We start from the raw sequence: 20,545 nt of genomic DNA, 5'->3' as shown, positions 1-20,545 counted from the left end.
ATATCAGAATATAAGTTGCAGCTCGTAGCTGAAACATTTACAGCTACGCACAGAGATCAAAGGCGGTCACTTTCACATTTGTAAGTATGCTGCTGGTGCTTATGTTTTCGGATAGGACAAAAAAACATCTTTGTTTTAAACTAGGTATTTCGGATTAACGACCTATAATCCGAAAATCACTGTCATTCTAAAATCACTGTCAAAACTCAGATAAAAAATCATTTTACACATATATTTTATCTCACTTCTCACAAAAAATAAGGGCGCCAATTATTTATTTTTAAATTTTGTTGCACTGCGTAGTCTTTAAAATGGAAAAGTCAAATTTTCTAAAATAATTTTTTTTCCAGATGGTAAAAGGGGTTAGGGATTTCAAAACAATTATGGTATTGAACTGTCAAGTGACAAAGAGAACTGCAGGAGGAAATGTTCTGAAGAAGACCAAAGCCCACCCTGAACTATTGTGTTATTGATTATGATGAAAAGGAATAAGATAAATTGCTCGCTCTCTTAAAAGGCTGTTTTAATTAAAATTATAAATAAAAGGCAAAATGCTTATATTTAATTAAAAAATATAAAACATTCATCCTAATCATCCCGAAGCGTTAATTCGCGATTATTAACCTCTAAAAAATCCGAATATAAACTTGGCTTCAAATTTTTAAAATTTTATCTTTCCTTTCACTAAGTATAATTTAAAAATCTTTTCCATATTTCCTTTATCTAAAACAATTAAGGCATTGAAAAGTCTATTTAGCAATCGACAAAAACTAATTAAAACAATTTTAATTGAGAATATCTCCTCTCTGCTCAATTACTCCATAAACTAAATAGTTAAAAGTTCTCAGGAACGAAACTGTCAACTACAAACTTTCATTCCCACAACCCTTCAAGAAATTTGAAATGGGGGGTGGCCAACACTTTGGGGAACAGCAGCCGTCACTCAGTTGACCAATGAGAATCCGTTCCGGCATGTACTAACAGTGAAACCTAGGAAAGTAAATAGCTGTAATGTGGAAGGTAAGAAAAAGAGGCGTGTCTTTCGAAATGGCGTTTTGGCGCTTTAAGGGGCGTGGTCGTCTCCGGTGTGGCGCTCTTCTGGGCAATTAGGCCGCCAAAATCGCACTTGCCGGAAAAATGGGGGACGGGGAAACGGCGTTTGGATAGTTTCGATCCATTGACAATTTCCACCCCAACTTGTAAACGGTGAGGAGATTACGTATTAGCGGTAAATTAGGTGTGAGCAACACGCTTCGCTTTCAGAGATCATAACGAGTTCAAAGGGGTCGCCGCGGGTGTTAGCGTTCCAAGTGTATTTTGTTTCCGGAATTTTGCTTGGTTTCTGTTTCAGGAAAGGAATTTTCCGCACAACTTTTGTTCTTGAAATTTATTGAGGAAATGAAGTGATTTTTGGAGAAGGTGAGTTTGTATTTTTATCCATTAAATTTGAGATAATTTCAGAATTAATTTTCATGAGTTTTTTTTTTTAATTATTATTATTTTGCTCGAAAAAATGAAAGCCAGTATGCTTAAAAATCTTTATTTATTTCTCATAAAGAAATATTTTTTTTTTAAAGAAGTTTTATTAAAGTGAAAATTAACTTTTGAAAGGAAACAATCTTAGAGAGTTTAACTATTTTACAAGACCATGTTCTTTTTAAATTCGTTAACTTATAATTTATTATTTATATTTCTTCATGTCTTGATAATCAAAATCATTCATATTTCTGTATGAAAATCTTGATAATCAATCATGATAATTATTTCAAAGGAAAAAAAATCAATGAAAAAAAAAAAATGTTTAGACATTTAAATCAAGATGTAAGAAAACCTACCTAAGAATAATACGATTTTTTGTACGATTTTTTATACAAGTTTGATTAATTTAAATTAAGATAGTATTTTAGAAATCTTAAAAGGTGCTTTTTATTAAAAAAAATCAATCATTAAAAACAAATTTATTTTGTTTATAATGAAAGATATTATTTATTTACAGTGAATTATTTTGTTTATAATGAAAGAAAACTTAAATATTATAAAAACTAATTTGTTATTATCTTACTTTATTTATTTATTATTTCCCATTAGATGTACTTTATTCATCTTGTTAATTGTTTGAAAATTAGGAAGTGATTTTTCAATAAAAGAAGAAGAAAATTTTTTAAAGTTTTTTTTACTGTTTATTTTTGATAATTTTTGATTGAAATAATAGACGACTTGCAAACTTGTATCGAAATAATTGAGAATTTTTTTTTCCTTTTTGGAATAAAATTTTATGCAGAATGCATTGCTGTAATAATTATGTTATTTTGATTACTGCAAACTTTAAAAAAAATTCCGCATTAAATTACGGTAAAAGTGTGAAGAACTAAAAATCTGATATACAATTTCTTATACAGTAATATTTACTGCATAATCAATGTAGTTAAATAAACACTACTGTAAAAAACTACGGTAGAAAATTTCATGGTAAAAATGGATTTTACTCAGGGTGCCAGTACTTTTTACCATAATTTGATCCAGACTTTTTGCACATAGTTGCTATAAAATTAATTCTCATCACCAATAAAAGGTAGCTATCTGCATTCTTTATACGTTTTCATGTAAAACATTTAATTAAAAAAAAGGATTTTATGAATTGAAGCACATCTTATAAATTGATTAATCTTATAAATTGATACTGTACAAATCAATGGACACAGAGTTGAAAACTGAGTCCTTTTCAAACAACAATTTAACTCATGGGGTACTTAATTGAATGATTCAGCTTTTTGTGGCATCTTTGGTCATTTTTGATTCATTTCTTCTAAAATAAATTTCGCGTGAGTTGATGTTACATATGCAATTAACGCCTTATTTCATCAATAAAAAATTTATCATATAAACTTCATTAATCCTGTATATTTACCTACTAAAAGTTTTTAAAATAGACTGATGAATGAAACAAAACAATTTATTTAATTCTTCAATATTAAAATAAACAAACAAATAAGTTAATTGTTTCTTTTAAGAAAGAAGCACCCAAGAAAGGTACCTACTTGTAGGTAAAAATCTTTACCTGAAATATGGATTTAATTTTTCATTTCTTTCAAGATGTATTTCAAATTTACTATTTTAAAATGATATTAAATATTTCTAGAACTGTTGTAAAACATCAAGATATGGTTAATAATGAAATATAATGAAGTATAATATGATATATAATGAAATATTACATATATATCCTGTTGCTAACATATCGTATATTTTTTCCATTTTGCTATATTTTTCCACAGTTTGTATTTCATTGAATTTAAATTTATAAGCATCTTTCATTTCTTTTAATTCAACTATCATTTTTGAGCAAATAGATTTAATACAATCCGAGCGCTAGCTCCATCAGAAATCTATGATTAAATATTATATATATTTTTATTTAGCATTTGTTAGTATTTATTTAGCATTTAGTTACTTCACGCTTTATCTATGTTTATTGCTTTCCAATTCTGAACAAAGAAGTAATAAATGCTTACTTTTCTTATATGTCCTCTCATCAATAGCAATATTTTCCACAAAGAATTCGTCCTCACAACTTTTTATCTTACTTTCTCAAGCTATTGGAAGAAAACTGATTCCTCAATCCAATATGATTCAGTTTATTGGAAACTTATCTCCCGTTTAATTCCCGTTGATTGATTCAAAATGTAGGAAACTGATCTCGCTGTCTAATGATTGAAACAATTTATAGGAAGCTGATCTTACAGTATAATAATTTTGATTCAATTTATAGGCAACTAATCCAGTAATCGAATATTATTGACTCAATTATAGGAAACTGATCTCGCAATCTGGCACGATTGGTCCAATTTATAGGAAGCTAATCGCGCAATCTAATATTGTATATTGATTCAATTTTCAAGAAACTGACTAAGTAATCTAATATTGATTCAATTCGTAGGAAACTAATCATGCTAGTCAATAAGTCATAACAATCAAACCTAATTGAAGACTACTTTTGCGATCATAACGGTTTATAACCCACGGTTAGTAGCCATGTATTTTACAAGAAAAATTTATGCTTGAGCCTATATTTTAATAGTTATCACAGCTTTACGGGCATAAATCTATTTATACGGTTTGTGATTGGGACACTTTTTGCCGATCACTTACGGCAATATATAGCAATGACATTTTTGAGAATATAGTTTAAAAACTAAAATAATAGTGTAAATGTAGAAAATGCTTAATAAGCACGAATAAATAAATTCAAGTAACAGATTATTCGGTTCTATCATCAGTGTCAGGAATGACAAAGAATGAAAAGGAAATATAAAATAAATCTAGTTGCTATAAGAAGTAAGTATGGAAAAAATTAAATTGACCAATGAAGAAATATTAAGCGAGAACATACACAAAGCGAAGTGAAGGATGGTATAGCAAATATGAACGCGTAACAAACGGGGTGAAAAGAAAGAAAGATTTCTACATATTTTGAAAATATCAGCTGTAGGAATGATTGAAAGTTCATTAAATAAACAATTGGTCATTTTTAGACAAAATATGAAACGATTCCCAGAAATCCAGCTCCTGAGTCCAAGAGCCTATTCTGTAGTAAATGATTTGTCTATAACCCTGCATTGCTCATGGATAAGTATTCTACCCTGCTCGTTTAATAACTCATTTCTCTACCTTTTCCTCTCATTATTTCAAAGACAAAAGTGTAGCAAATTCAGTAAGTTTAGTCACGAAAAACTCGTAGTGATGATTAGAATTCATAAAAATATTGCGCCATTCAGGGCACATCATTCCTGTTCATTAAATCTTGTGCTCGTAATTTTTACCAAGTGATTTGATAAAAATTCCCAGTTATTTTTTTCAGCGATAAGATCTTTACTGTTATTGAAATTTTCTAAATTTTCAGAAAATTTCTATCAACTTGTGGATTAAATAGTGAATAATAAGATAAAATAGCCAAGATGGAGATGAAATAGGATAGTGCTGCCATCTGTCAAGGAGCGAAAGAGCTGCATGTTCTTTGTCCGTGATAGCCAATGTTGAGGGAATGCGAGAGAGGCGTTTTTCAGGGCCGGCTGGGTTTAAACCCGGGACCTTTGCATCCGTAGTCTGTTGATTTAACCACCACAAAAGGGGTATATACCCCGAAACTGAGTTATAAAGCTTTATATAATGAACTTATAAATAATTAGCAGTCAATTCTGCTAATTTAGAAGTTCGTTACAATTACCGGCACTTGGCTCTTCTGACAAAGAAGGGAGATCTTAAAATGAATAATTAACGGGTTTTACCGAAATTTCTTAGAGTTGAAGATTATGTAATGATTGTCGCATTTCTTACTATTAATACCTTTATAATTACTATCTTCTTCCATGCCAGCTTTGATTAACATAAACTGTAAAGATAAATTGCATGGCTTGAAAAAATCTTCGTAACCATTTTTATTTTTGCCATCATTTACTTTAGCGACTTATCTTTTCTTCTTATACAAAATTTGAACCATCTATTGCATCATTTCTTATCTAACGCAGCCGTTCTCAAGAGTTCCGCGGAGGAGTAAAAAGGGTTCCTAGAGCTTGAACTTTTTTTTTAAACGGTAATGATTTTTAAACCTTCCATTATAATTAGATCCAATCAACAATACGTTATTTATTTAATAACTTGTTTGCTTTTATGAAATTACTTAAAGTAAAATGTTAATAAAAAAGAAATAGTAATTTTCTCTTAAAAAAATTTAATTTTCCTAATAACAGTAGATTGAATAAATTATGAAAAGGCCATACGCTTATTAAAAAAAAAAATGCATTAGTGTTCCCAAAGTGATTTTCTAATCAAAATAATAAAATTTGTTAATGAAGATGTTTCCCTCATAACTATTTTTAGCATTTATAGAGGTTTTTTAAAGTTTTTATTTTAAGGAAAACCATAATCCATTTTATTCATTTTCAATTATGTATATACAACGAAATCAATATCAACAAATGTTACATGTTTTATGTTATACGTTTTATATATGTTTTAGGTGGGGTATGTTTTTAATAAGGATATCTTTCAAGATACAACTTACACAGAACTTTAAATAATTTTGATATTTTTTGCTACAATAAAATGTGTTTTAAACTGATGTAATCTTTTCTAATCTATTATTTTTAATCTATTGTTTTCTTTATTTTAATTTTCATATTATGAATTTGGAAACAGCGAACTTGTTCTATGACATAAAACTTTGTTTGTATTTTGGTTTACTAAATAACTTTTTTTAAAAAAAAAAATTAGCTTTTTTTTATAACTTAATAAAAATAACTAGTTTAATTAAATAAGGTTTCTAATTTGTTAAATACATTTATAAAAAGTTTTAATGTTCTTTTTCCGTTATCCCTTGTCATTGAAAATGATAATAATACCGGCATTGTAAAATAGAGAACATGACATGACTTCTGAGAAACGTGGAGTAAATATCCAACAGTCTAGTTGTAATAAATGTTTTGAGCTAATAAATGTTTTGAGCATGCTAGCATAAAAACAACGCTCGCCAAGTTACTAACAAATATCGTCAAATTTGTCGCTTCAAATATTCCCCACCATTCATATCATCAAAATTGGGATTTTCAAAAACCGTCGGAACTTGTTGCTATACTATCGAAAAAGGGATCCACAAAATCACGCAGTCTACGATAAATTAGTTACAAATCGAGCGCGTCAAAATTTGATTACTCGTATACGTGATACGAGATTCGTAGTAATTTAGTAAATATATGACATTAAAAATATAGCTATTTTAAATACTCGAAAATTAGTACCAATCGCTGAATTAAAACAGAAAAACCGAGTCTGTTTGCGATGCGATTCAAGCGCCTCAAAAAAGTGATTTCTCTAATTTGCAATTCGTGGATCTGACGACATAAAAAATTATGAGACCATAAAAAAATTACGTGAATTTATGAAAATTTTAAAGTTTAAAGCTTTATATATTTTAAATACTTTCAATATATAATCTTATGCATGTTATTCTTTGGATATATAAGTAGAATAGTTGATATCAAACACCCTAAAATACGCGTAAAACTTGTGTATTGGATAGCTTTAATACTATAGGAAAACTTAGGCGGTACTTTTTGGCCACTAAGTTTGGGCTTGATTGATGCTGTGATCTCTGACCGCTTTGGGCTTCATTGATGGCGTGATCTCTGTAAATGTAGCGTTGCGATAGAGCGCTCGCCTTCCAATGCGGCGAACCTGGTTCGAGTCCCAGTCGATACGAATTCCACATCTGGCTTGCACAGACCACAGTGTGGTCGTGAAATATCTTCAGTGGTAGACGGATCATGGGTTAGAGTCTCCTTGCCGTCAGGCTAACCGTGGGAGGTTCTCCCGTGGTCTTCCTCTCCGTGTAGCGCAAATGCGGGTTAGTTCCATCAAAAAAGTCTTCCACGAAAGCGAATTTCTCCCAATACTCGATCCAGGAGTTCCCTTGTTTTCTGGATCGGGTTCAAAATTACAAGGCTACCGAGTTAAACATTAGTAGTCGTAGACCCATAAAATTGGGTCTGCTGTTCAACGACGATAATAAAAATAAAAAAATAAATAAATGTAGCGTTGCTCTGTAAATTACGTTCTATTTTGCCTTTCTTCACGAAATCTATAAGACTTAGAAACTCGAAATTACGAAGGTATTTAGAAGAAAGTAATACGACGGTATAAAAAAAAAATTCCGATACAAAAATTAGTTCAAAATTATAAATTTTTAAACTTGTAATAAAAAAAAGACGTGTTAGTCAATCTACTGTTCGCTGAAATGCAACTACTAAGTTGAACTGCTTAAAGACCAATTTGTATTATAATTTCAACAAGAGCTTTTTTCGAAATTCCTATTGGTTCTAATATTACTGCAAATTTAAGTGCTTTTATATGAATTTCATTTTCAGTTTCTTGCTTTAAATATTTAATGCTTATCAGTTGTTGTTGAAAGCTTATTTTTCCCTTCACGCGATCTTTTCTTAATTATTTTTATTAGCTCGTGCTATAGTAAATGTCCAAAAAAAAAAAAAAAAAAAAAAAAAAAAAAACGAGACTGAGAGATGTTGCAGATATAAGTCTCAATATTTAGATTAAAATTAAAAAAATAATGAATGATAAAAAATAAAAACTTAAAAAAGAGTGATGTATTTCTTAAGGTTAAATTTTTTTAAAAGGACAGATGATTATTTTGCAAATCTCGGTAGTTGTCTATTTCGTTACGATTAGCATATTAACGAGATATATTAAAATACAATGTAATTGTATGTTTCGAAAATAAAAAGTTTTATGTTTTTGTAAAAAATATTGACGTTTAAGGGGGATCAAAAAAATGATGAATGAGAAACAATTACGGGGGTTAGAGGGCGAAGAGTGCGCAGGGGGTGGAGCCTCCTAGTAATTTTCAAAATATTGAGTTTTCCTTCTTTTTTCTATGTTCATTTCGATGATATGCTCTCATTGATGCTAATAAATTAAAATATATATCACCGAATCCAAAATTATCCTTGATGAAAATATATATTTTCAAGAATGTAGATTTTAATAAAATTTAAAATATAGAAAATTCTCGCCAGCTTGTCAATAAATTATTTCTTGAGCAGTTAGATAGTATTATAGCATATTAATCCGCCTTATAAGAAACATTACTCATTTTATTATTTGGTTTTCAACTAAAAGTCATGTAATTGGCTACTATTTAATGAGGTCTTTAAATCCTGCAACAAAAAAGAATTTATAAGAAAAATTCATTGAACTTTAAACAACACAAAACATATTTTAAAATCACAAATACTTGATTTATTTGAAAAGGTAATTAATTACTGTTTAAATAATAATACACATATTAAACCCTAATATCTATTTATTTTATTTATCTTCACAATTAAAAAGCTTCGTGTAAACAGCCTAAATGTTGCTATTTGACCATGAAATGCAAAGAGTAAGTAGGATTTTGTTACTCTTGGTAAGTTAAACGACAGGTGAGCCGTTTCAAGGACATTGTTCACTATAAAATGTGTTACAAGAAGAAATAAGTTTGAAACCCGGAGAAAAAAAATAATGACAAAATCACCATACTTGTATGGTAAAGACATTTCCGACGAAAGAAACCACAATTCTAAGAATTAAACCAAAATTTACTGTATTTAAGCCATTCATATGGTAATTTTGCCTTTCACTGTTGTTACAGTTTATCGGAAATTCTACTTTTCTAAATTATAGTTCTTATTACAAAACATTTAATAATAAATACAAATCTCAATAGTAAATGTAACCTAATAAAGGATTTTTATGCCATGTTCTAAAGCATCACGATAAAATTACTAAAATGATCTTCAGAACTATCAAACATTTGACCTTTTATTTGGTAATTTTAACCTCTTGATGTCTTTACCTCTTATCAAACAGAAGGTTAATAATCTGTTTAAACTTCTACGGCTAATTTAAATTGGTAGTTTATTTAAAGAGTTGATAGGGGTTAGATAACTGTTAATTATTTCTTATTCTAATATAATTTCCCCTAGCATAACAAGGGTAAATAGGAAAAGAGTGATAGAAAAGTCATTATCAAAGCTCTTCGGTAAAAAATACCTTTGATTTCTTTTTTGTCCATATTATGATAATTTTAACCATATTTTTTTTTCTCAGTGAATGTTTTAAAAGATTTCGCGAAATAATGACGAAGAAAAAACAATGGGTACAAGAAAAAGTCCATTGAATAGAGATTTCACCTCGCTATGAAAAAGATATTTCAAGAAATAATTATCCTAATGTTCTTGGCTCTTAGAAAAAGTTCACAATATAGAGAAATTCGCAAAATAGAAGTCCGTTCGTTAGAAGTCCGACTTTTCATGAATCTCTACAGAACCATAAAAATATGAAAAAATCCCAATTTTTTAATAAGTGGAACATTTGCATAATTAGTGCTAGTGTTCCAATTATTAAAAGAAATAATAATACATAATAGCACTTGCATTGGATGTATGACACTTCTATACTGTCGTGCAATTGAAATTTCAATATTCAGTGAATTCCAAGAAAGATATCGAGAGAAACGACTTAACATCTAGTTTTCTTGCTATTTGAACACTATCGATTCAAAGTATTTCAAATTTGTTATACACCTCCCTTGGTGTTACATTAATACTATTGGGAAGAAAAAAAATTGCTAATCTGCTATACTTAAATAGTTTTAAACAAATTAGGAGCTACGACCGATTATACTTCGGCGCAGCTTATTACAAATTAAAAATCAACGTGACTGACACATATTTCACCTCTTTATGAGTGGCACATGCGCTGCAGGTTATTGCAATGACGTGATAATAATCTTTTTTCTTTTTTTTTCCTTTTTAAGATTTCAATATTTTCACGAATTTTTTTATATGTTTCTTGTATTTATTTCCATTATTTCCTTTGCATTTTTATGATTTGTATCTTGAAGCTACCAAAAATGAATAAATGAAAAGGTAAAACGGAATTATGGTTAAAAAAATATTTCATTCAATGCTGCATATATTTTTATAAAGTTACTTAATCAGTGACAAATTAAATCTTTGGATGTTTCAGATGCTTTTAAATTGTTCGAAAATAGCAAATGCGGTTCAAGAATTAAACTTCCAAGAATTTTTTATAAGATGTTTCCTTTTTTTGTCTTTCATTTGTGTAAATGGTGTTTCTTGCAGAAGATCTTGTAGCGTATCTACCACTACAAAATTACAACTACAATTCACTAGTATATAAGACATGTTAACTCGACTCTATGTCGGGGTACCTTTTCATAGATGACGGTTGACATGGTCTAATATTCCTCTCCCCACATTGGTGACCCAGACGGGATGTGAACAAGCCTACCTTGGCAAAAAAACGTCCACTTTGATCTGGATACGCCTACATCGGCAGTAACGCCTACTTCGTTGGATGGTCCACATTGAACAGTTGACTTGCTACTTGTGACTGCATCATTATCCACCTCCTCACGCAGTTGCTACTCAGTCTCATCTCGATCACACACAACGTTGGCTTGCATACACTCGACTGCTAACGGCAACACAGGAGCGACTACAACCGTGAAGTTAATACACCTCTCACTCAAAAAAATACGGTGATCTTAATACAGCTCTCCCGGCTTCGCACAAAACAGCAATGAATCAACTAGTGGCATCCATTCATCGAATTCTATCATGGCTATAATTCTGGTGGGGGAGTACTGTAGCGTATCTACCACTACAAAATTACAACTACAATTCACTAGTATATAAGACATGTTAACTCGACTCTATGTCGGGGTACCTTTTCATAGATGAAGGTTGACATGGTCTGTAACTACTCCGCTCCCCATAATCTTACTAGTTTACAAGTCTTTGCTAACTGCAAGTTTTAAAATATTCTGTAGCGTATCTACCACTACAAAATTACAACTACAATTCACTAGTATATAAGACATGTTAACTCGACTCTATGTCGGGGTACCTTTTCATAGATGACGGTTGACATGGTCTGTAACTACTCTCCCCACATTGGTGACCCGGACGTGATGTGAACACGCCTACCTTGGCAAATACGCCCACTTTGATCTGGATACGCCTACATTGGCAGTAACGCCTACTTCGTTGGATGGTCCACATTGAACAGTTGACTTGCTACTTGTGACTGCATCATTATCCACCTCCTCACGCAGTTGCTACTCAGTCTCATCTTGATCACACACAACGTCGACTTGCATACTTGTGATTACTCGACTGCTAACGGCAACAGAGGAGCGACTACGACCGTGAAGTTAATACACCTCTCACATTCAGCACTCAAAAAAATACGGTGATCTTAATACAGCTCTCCCGGCTTCGCACAAAAAACAGCAATGAATCAACTAGTGGCATCCATTCATCGAATTCTATCATAGCTATAATTCTGGTGGGGGAGTACTGTAGCGTATCTACCACTACAAAATTACAACTACAATTCACTAGTATATAAGACATGTTAACTCGACTCTATGTCGGGGTACCTTTTCATAGATGACGGTTGACATGGTCTGTAACTCCACCCCCATAATTCAATAAAATTAAACAAAATTTTTGGAGCTGTTTAAAATTAATTACAAAATTATTGCTTTAAATGTTTAGAAGAATTTCTTTAAAATTACGCAAGATATGAGCACTTAAAGTAGTTCTTTTGTAATACGCATGCACAGAAAAATAAATATAATCTTTATATTGTAGCATACCTTTTACCTGCTTTGTTACTCTTTCTTCCTTTTCTTTTCTTTTCAATTTCTAACCTTTTTTGTTGGTTTTTATTAATTTTACGAGTAAATGTTTGAATAAAGGATCTAAAATTCTTGTGGCTCCAAACACTAAAACTTATAATAGTGTATGTTAGGAAATTCTCCTAACTATTTGTTTCAAATGTAATTTCTAAATAGTATTGAAATACTATAAAACAGTCAGTTTTCAAAAAAAGCAACGAATGTCGTTGAACAATTCATATTTGGTGCGACTAATGACGATTAAGAAATACCCCGAGCCATGTCAGCATTTCTCATGTTATTATCACGTTTTATAAATAATGATAAATATACTCGCTTGTTATTTAAATTTTTTTTAAGTATACATTTGAGTACAATCGCAATTACCATGATGATGTTTAAGTGCATTTATTCTAAGACGATATTATCGCACATTGAGGGGAAAAAGTATGCTTAAATAGACCAGCGTCCTCAGAAAACTGAAAAAACTGGTGGCCAAATTTCTAAAAGAAAATTCCAAAATTCACCTTTTATACTTTAAAAAGTTATTCTCCGATTATACTTTAAAAAGAATCTCCGTGACGGATCTCCTTTCACAGAATATTAAATTGAAAAGGTAAGGCAGTGAGTTGCCAAATATCTGTATAAAAATTTTAGTACCAGTGTTTTAATATTTGGAGGGCTCTGATCAGCGTAAGTATGGTCAAACCTACCAGGATATGGTTAAGTTTACCGTGCATTTCGGTTCTAGGGAAATACCGAAAAGCACGGTAATTTTTACAGTAGCACTTTAGTAGTGATTTTTAGTAAAATTATTAGTAAAACATTTATTTGTAATCATGGTGTTAGGTTGTAAATTTGGATAATTATTACCTGAAACGTAATTCTACCGAAAAAATTGGTAATTTTAACAGTTATGGTACTTGGGATAATTCAAAATTGTTCTTTTTGATAACCACTTTTTTTATTTAGCAAGAGCTTGTTAACGCTGTTTTTGGTTAAACTGACCAGCGTCGTCAAGAAACTAATAGTAAAATACATCATAATAAACAATATGACTTAGAGCAGTAAACTCTTCGATATGGTAAAAGTTCTTTTTTGGCAAAGTTAAGAAGAATACCAACTATTTCTTGTAAATTTTTCCTGAATCTGTAGTCGTATTTTTCGGGTGACTCTGTAGGACCCAAAAACACAACTCCAGAGTTGAAATTTCTGATGGAGAGTAATTATGGTTTATGAATTTAACACTATTTATTTTTTTCGAAATTACAATTCGTTCGAAAATTATTGCTGTTTTAACACTTTTTGTACGAATTTTTCTCACTTCTTTTGCTTCATGTTACATTTATGTTACAGCAGAAAATTATCCAAGGAGTACAAAGGATTAAAAATTAAGATTCAATTATTATTTCGTGAATTATTAAACCTATAGCCGGCTGAAATGCAACAGCAGAGTTGAAATTCGACGATCTGAAATCAGAGATATATTTATTTATAAACTTAACAAGAGTTTTTTTCGTAATTCCAATTTATTCATAATGGCTTTTTAACGACTTTTTATGCTTTAATTTCTGACTATTTATCCATTGTTGTAAAAAAAAATATTTTTTGTCCATCGAGATCTTTTCATAAACCCGCTCTTGACTTGATATCAAAAATTAATCAATAAATGAAATAAAAAAATGAGACTGCGAGAGATTAGATGTTACCAGATATGAATATAGGCTATATATTGCCAAATATAAACATACAGTGGTGGCCAAAAGTGTGGACATTTTTTGAAAGTTTCATGTTTTTCAACTTTGTGTGCTTGTAAAATATATTAATTTTCACTTAAATACAAACGTTTACATATCAAATTGAAGGTAATTTAATGTAGAATTTATTAATAAATACAGTATTACAATATCTGTATTACAAAAAAAGTTATGCAACTAATAGTAAGATCTATCTTAGATTTGCATTTTTTTTTTAAATGATACTTACACAATCAATACTTAGTAGGATAACCCTTATTTTTCAAGACAGCTTCACAGCGTCTTTTCATCGAGTGAACGAGTGTTTGGAGTTCATCTTTCGTTATCACATGGTGCCAAGTTGTCTTTTATTTGATGGACGTTTTTTTTCGTACAAGAATTTTCAAACGTCGCCACAAATTTTCAATTGGATTGAGATCAGGGATGTTACCTGGCCATGGTAATATATCTATGCCTTTATTTTGAAACCCTGCTTTGCATACTTTTGCTGTGTGGCATGGAGCTGTATCCTGCTGAAAAATAAATGGTGCGTTGTTGGGGAAGAGATCCCTGATGGAAGGTATCAATTTTGGTTTCAGGACAGTTTCGATGTATTTTTTGGTATTCAGGATGCCATCAATCACTTGAATTCGGCCCACACCATCTGCAGACATACATGCCCAAATCATGCCATTTGTTGGGTTTTTTGTAGTTGCTTCAATGCAATCAGGATGAAGTGCTTCACCTACTCTACATCTCACGTATTTTCTACCATCACTACTAAAGAGCGATATTTTACTATCATCGCTCCAGATTACTGGTTTCCATTGATTTTCTGACCATTTAATGTGTTCTTTTGCCCACTTAACTCGTTTTTCGAGTTGCTTTTGATTTAAATATGGTTTTTTTCCTTGCAATTCTAGCTTGTAGTCCAAATCCAGATAATCTTCTTCTTATTGTTCTTGAACTTACTGCAACACCCGCTGCATTCATTTCACATCTAATGGCATTTGATGAAATTTTTCTATCTTGAAGGCATAACCGTTTAATTTTACTATCGGCAGTAGCACTTGTGCATTTTTTTCGGCCTGATTTGGCTTTATTTTCCACTGATTTCGTTTTTTCATAACGTAAACATAACTTTCGTACACCAGAACAAGTCACTGAACTACCAACTTGTCCTGCAATTTCAGCATAAGAGAGGCCATTTTCTCTCATCTTCGCCGATCTTCTTCGGCTTCTTTTTGTAGACGTCCAATTAGTTCTTCTTGTTGATGACATTGTTTAAAATTAGTTTAATATAAAAAAAAGGACTTTAAATATTCAAAAACAGCAATACCCTATTTAATTGTACTAGTATGCATCATTCCGCAAAATATTTCCACAACAATAACTCTTTTACCATCCAAATAACCTAAACTATAGTTACAGGCATTTGATTGGCCATAAGAAGTGCTTGTAATTGGCTAGTACGCTTTTATTACAAAACACGTCCTTATTCAAAACGATTTGTGTTTGTTTGTTCTAGTAAAATGAGCATAACTTTTTTTGTAATACAGATATTTTAATTCTGCTTTTATTATTCAATTCTATGTTAAATTACCTTCAGTTTGATATATAAGCGTTTGTATTTAAGTGAAAATTAATATATTCCACAAGCACACAAAGTTGAAAAACATGAAACTTTCAAAAATTGTCCACACTTTTGGCCTCCACTGTATATATATATATATATATATATATATATATATATATATATATATATATATATATATATATATATATATATATATATATATATATATATATATATATATATATATATATATATATATATATATATATATATAGATAGATATATATATATATATATATATATATATATATATATATATAGATAGATAGATAGATATATATAGGCTTATTTAATTAAAGCAATAAATTAAAACTATATAGCCCAACGTTGACAGCACGATATTTCCTCCATTCAACATATGTCCTACACTTCCCAATTTGTGACCCTGAACTATTAGAATATGATATTCTCATTCACGTATAGATGGCAGCACAACAAAGCTACTTACTACAAAAGAATCTAGTATTTTTATGCTAGTTTTAAATAGTTAAAAACCGTATACTTTTGTATTCATGGATTTTTTTTTTTACCATACTAGTTGCAAACGGTTTCAAGCAGCAAAAGTAAAAAGTAATCTTTGCAGTTAACTTTACAGTTAATTGGATGGACAGATGACTGTCTGTTATTTTACTGTAATTTTGGAATGACAATTACAACAGTTTTGGAATGACAGTTCCAACGTTAAAGGCGAATGTGTGTTTGAATAATAAATTTACTTTAAAAATAAATTGATTTTGCATAACAAAAGTGCTTATTCGTCTCGGTATCTTTTCAAAAGGGATATTACGCTAATAAACATTTTCTTTTCCGTACTAATCAAAACAACCTTTCTGTTGACAAAATCACTATTTTTGTTCACACAGATTTCTGGCCAATTCTTCACATCAGGTAAAAGTTTGGAAATCCCATCCAAATTCAAACCAAAGTGAAAAAAGGAGTTAAAAATTACCTTAATTTAAGAAATAAGCTAAATGAATTCATCCCTACCCCAAAAATATTTTAACAGAACAGTGCTGGAGAATACAGCCCTATAAAGGATTAAAAAGGTTTACTAGTTGCTAAAAAATAACAAAACATTAAACTGCAGTTTTATTTAATAAAAGAAACAACCGATATCAACTGAATTTTCATCGAAATTTCAGACTATTACAAAGTAAGAATTATGCAAAGCATAAGTAACAATTAACTAACAGAAACTCATTAAACTAACCATAGCACTGATAACAAAAGCACTTACAACAGTGAGGAAACTGTTCAAAAAATAACATGAGCGATTCCTATTCAAAATTACAAAAAAAGTAAAAAAAATGTTTCTATAGGACTTCTCAATATTTTTTTATTCTATTTTATTTTAGAGTCATAGCTTTCGAATTCAAAGTTATCAAAACAAATAAAAATAAAAATCAAATGCATTGGTGCACACTTACATGTGAGCATGTGTTTTGGATTGTCGGCAGCAAGTAAGGCGACAATTCTTAATTACCCATCATCCTATAGAACTAGAATCTTTTTGACTGTCATTTTCGAATTGACAATTCTTGTAAGTAATTCTCGCCTACTTATCTTCATTAAGTTAAGAATTTAAGTAAAAGTACTTGTTTCTGTGAATAATATCTCATTATTAATTAATATTCTCAGTGCTCTTTTAAATACGCCAAAGAAAATACTTCAAAGTATTTTTTCATTCAATTTGGCCATATTAAGAGCTATTATGTACGTAATTATTAATGACCTATTTTTAAAGAAAACAAATACACATTGTCAAGAAAGCTACTAGCTAGCTAATATGAGAATTTGTTGCTAGTTTAAATCTTAATTTTTCCCAGAAATTAACAAAAAAATGATTGAAAATTGTAGAATTTCTAGCATTGTTTGTTCGAGTTAAAACACAATTTTGTTAGTTAGAATTTCATTTTATATGATTTTTTTTTGTCATATGACAATCATAACTATATTTCGATCATAACGAAAATCTTTTAAAATAACAAATTTATATTATGCTCAGTATTCTATTTGGCTGCTGCAATGGAGTGTGAAAATATCAGTAACTAACAAATCAAACACACTTCTGTACTGCTGTAAGAATGCACTTTAATACAAAATCCCTCTATTTACGCTTTTACCTCAATTTGCGCTATTAGTTTCATATTTTGCAATCTGGCAATCTTGTTATGAAAATATTTTAAATCATTCTTGAAAAATTTCTCGTTCATGTAAGTTCGCTACTGGCTTTAAAGATTTCCTTTCATGTTTTGTTCTGCTTTTTCTTTATATTTTCTTTTCTGTTTTTACGTGATAATTTTACTTAATGCGTTCTATTTTATTTGTTGTTAATTATTTTGAGTGGTTCTCACACTATTGTATTGATATAATTTGCTTTGGCTGTATTGAAGCAATATTAGAAAGCACTCTTTTTTACGGATACAATCGTGTGAGCTGATGAAAAGATTTTATCTTTTATTTTCCGGATTTTTATTAATTTTTTTTGATGTTTTTCTTCCGGTTTCTTGTTATTTTTTTCATTGTTCTGTAATTTTTTCCATGTTTTCTCTTCGTTTTGAAGTAAATTTATTTGTCTACTAAATTTCAAAAAAAAGAAGAAAAAAAAATTAAAATTTTAATGCAATTGAATCAATGCATGCAATTAAATATTTCGTTTTAACTCACATTAAGGGTCACGTGATTTATTTTTCCAGAAGATAAACGATTAACAATGGTTGGAGTTAAAGATATTTTCCCATCATACTCGCCATGCATTTTTCCATACATATCTTTGCGATTTCTCGAGTTTACGATTTGAAACAGATATGGAAAGATTATAGAATCCGCGCAGCAAAACAAATCAAGAATCCAAAACTAAAGCGGCTGTGAAGAAAATAATGTCCCTTTTATAAAAGGTAGAGAAACATCAGAATTTTCAGACTCATTTTGTAATGGGAAGAGAAAATTTAAGAAAAAATATATTTCTGTTAAAAAAAGTGGCTCATTTTCAGGATTTGTAGCATTCAAAAAATAATGAGTAGTCCCAAAAAGTAGCGAGGACATTTGTAGCCTGATCTGGCGCCTTGTCTTGGCAGTTGGCGTGATAAAGTAGCATTATGGGATAATTTCCTCTTTTATTTTATTCTTATTTCAAGTCTATGGCCAGTTTATCTATTTTGTTTCAATTATAGTTTAGATTGTATTGGTATATTCTAATTTTTTTTTTAAAATTAGTTTTGAAGCTTTCTCTTTCGGTTTTAATTTTCTTTGTTAAAAGTGATTTATTTCGCTTAATCACAGCTGATGAAAAGTTAACAATCTTCTAGTTTATATTTTCGTTTTATTATCCTTATTAATAGTATACCATTTTACTCTATTTGATTATATTGCACTTAAAACCAACTTGTTAGTTTTTATTTCGTTTTCAATCATTAACTGCTAAGAATTTCGTTATCTATTTATTATGTTAAATAGTCGTAATTCAAAATAGTGATTAATTATTTAGTTTATTTAAGTATTTATTTTGCCTATAATTATAGTTTTTTATAGTTTATATCATGGTGCGTAGCTTTTTTAAAAAGTGCTTATTTTCGATTTTCGTTTCTTAAAAGCCCTTAAAGGTGCTTTTTTCACTGGGTGTTTTTAAAAAGTACTTTATTTTTTTTTCTTTCGAAAAGGAGTTTTTTTTTCTTTACTATGCCTATTTGCGCCATGTTTTATGCAAAAGCGTGCTTTTCACATTGTTCCATTCAGCGTTTTCACAATTCATTCCACCACAATCCATTTCGGCGTACCGTCGGTCTGTAGCGTATGAAAGCGCTAATCATTTTACAGTTTTGAAGAAATAATTGTGAGTCCGCATGTGCGTATAGTGAGCTGGATTCGATGAGATTCTTGCTCACTCGTGTGCAATTCTGTTGCATTTTGCAAGATTTTCTCAATTTCAGGCTTCATATTCCACCCTCTGATATCGAACTGAAAAATCTCTTGATCATTTTACAATAGCTAATAAAATCAAAACAAGAGTTCTTTGTCAGAATTAAGTTATTTTATCATGATCATGTAAAGTCTTAGAAAATTATTTTGCATTTTGTAAATGTATATAGTGCTTAAAAAAATATTTTGAGTGCTTATTTTTTGCTGAAAAATTTGGCTACGCCACCTGAAGAATATTTAAAAAAAATTTTCGTTTCACTCAGACTAATTAGAATTATTTTAGTTTATTTAGAGTATTTTGTTTTACTTCATTTTCACTTACTAAACAGTTGTCGGAGACACGACATGGTTTATGTATGAAATTGTCGGACAAAAAAGCCTTAAAATTATATTAATTGTTTTTTCTTGTACCAAAGCTTTTTAAATTTAAGATTCAAATTTCCACTTAGATTTCACTTACAGTTTGAATTAAAGCAACTTGCTATAATAATGCTTTTAATTTCTATTTTGTTTTCAATTTCGATAGTTAAGATTGCAGAAATTTATTACCTTTGATCATTGTTTATTTAAAGCGAGGCTCTTTTGGAATTTTGTTTTCATACCTGGTAATTAAGATTGTATTTAGTTATTCTATTTGAGGATGAGTAGAAATTCGAAAATGGTAGTTTATGATTAGTTTGACTTAAATATATTCTTAATTTAAAATGTAGTTAATTTACATTTCTCTTTCGGTTTAGTAAACTTTTAATATTAATTTCAGGCAGTTTCACATCATAAAGTAAAAAATATTGCAATTATTTTTTTTATCGATTATATTTTATTATATCGTTTTCATTTCTAATAATTAAAATTATACTTAATTGTTCCATTTGCTAATAGTTGAGTTTGTATTTGCAAGTTTAAATAATTATTTTCGATTTAAATTCAATTAATTCTAATTATAAAAAATAGTATAAGGACTTTTGGAACTTGAAAAGCATTTCAAATTTTTTACATTTC

General features: G+C 29.8%; 1 protein-coding gene across 1 annotated transcript in view; it reads left to right on the top strand.

Moving 5' to 3' along the window:
- The first annotated feature begins 1,138 nt into the window (after positions 1 to 1,138).
- The window catches only part of LOC107454353 (uncharacterized), a 36,853-nt gene continuing 17,446 nt past the window's right edge, over positions 1,139 to 20,545 (top strand). Inside the window, exon 1 of the mRNA XM_016071525.4 lies at positions 1,139 to 1,419. The gene's annotated coding sequence lies outside the window, so the exon portion shown is untranslated. The remainder of the gene's footprint in view (positions 1,420 to 20,545) is intronic.

The sequence above is a fragment of the Parasteatoda tepidariorum genome, chromosome 6, assembly GCF_982258835.1.
Source record: "Parasteatoda tepidariorum strain Cologne lab strain chromosome 6, Ptep-v5.0, whole genome shotgun sequence".
In the NCBI taxonomy this organism is placed as follows: Eukaryota; Metazoa; Arthropoda; class Arachnida; order Araneae; family Theridiidae; genus Parasteatoda; species Parasteatoda tepidariorum.
Note: the sequence above shows the minus strand (reverse complement) of the source record. Positions and strands in the feature narration are given on the sequence as shown.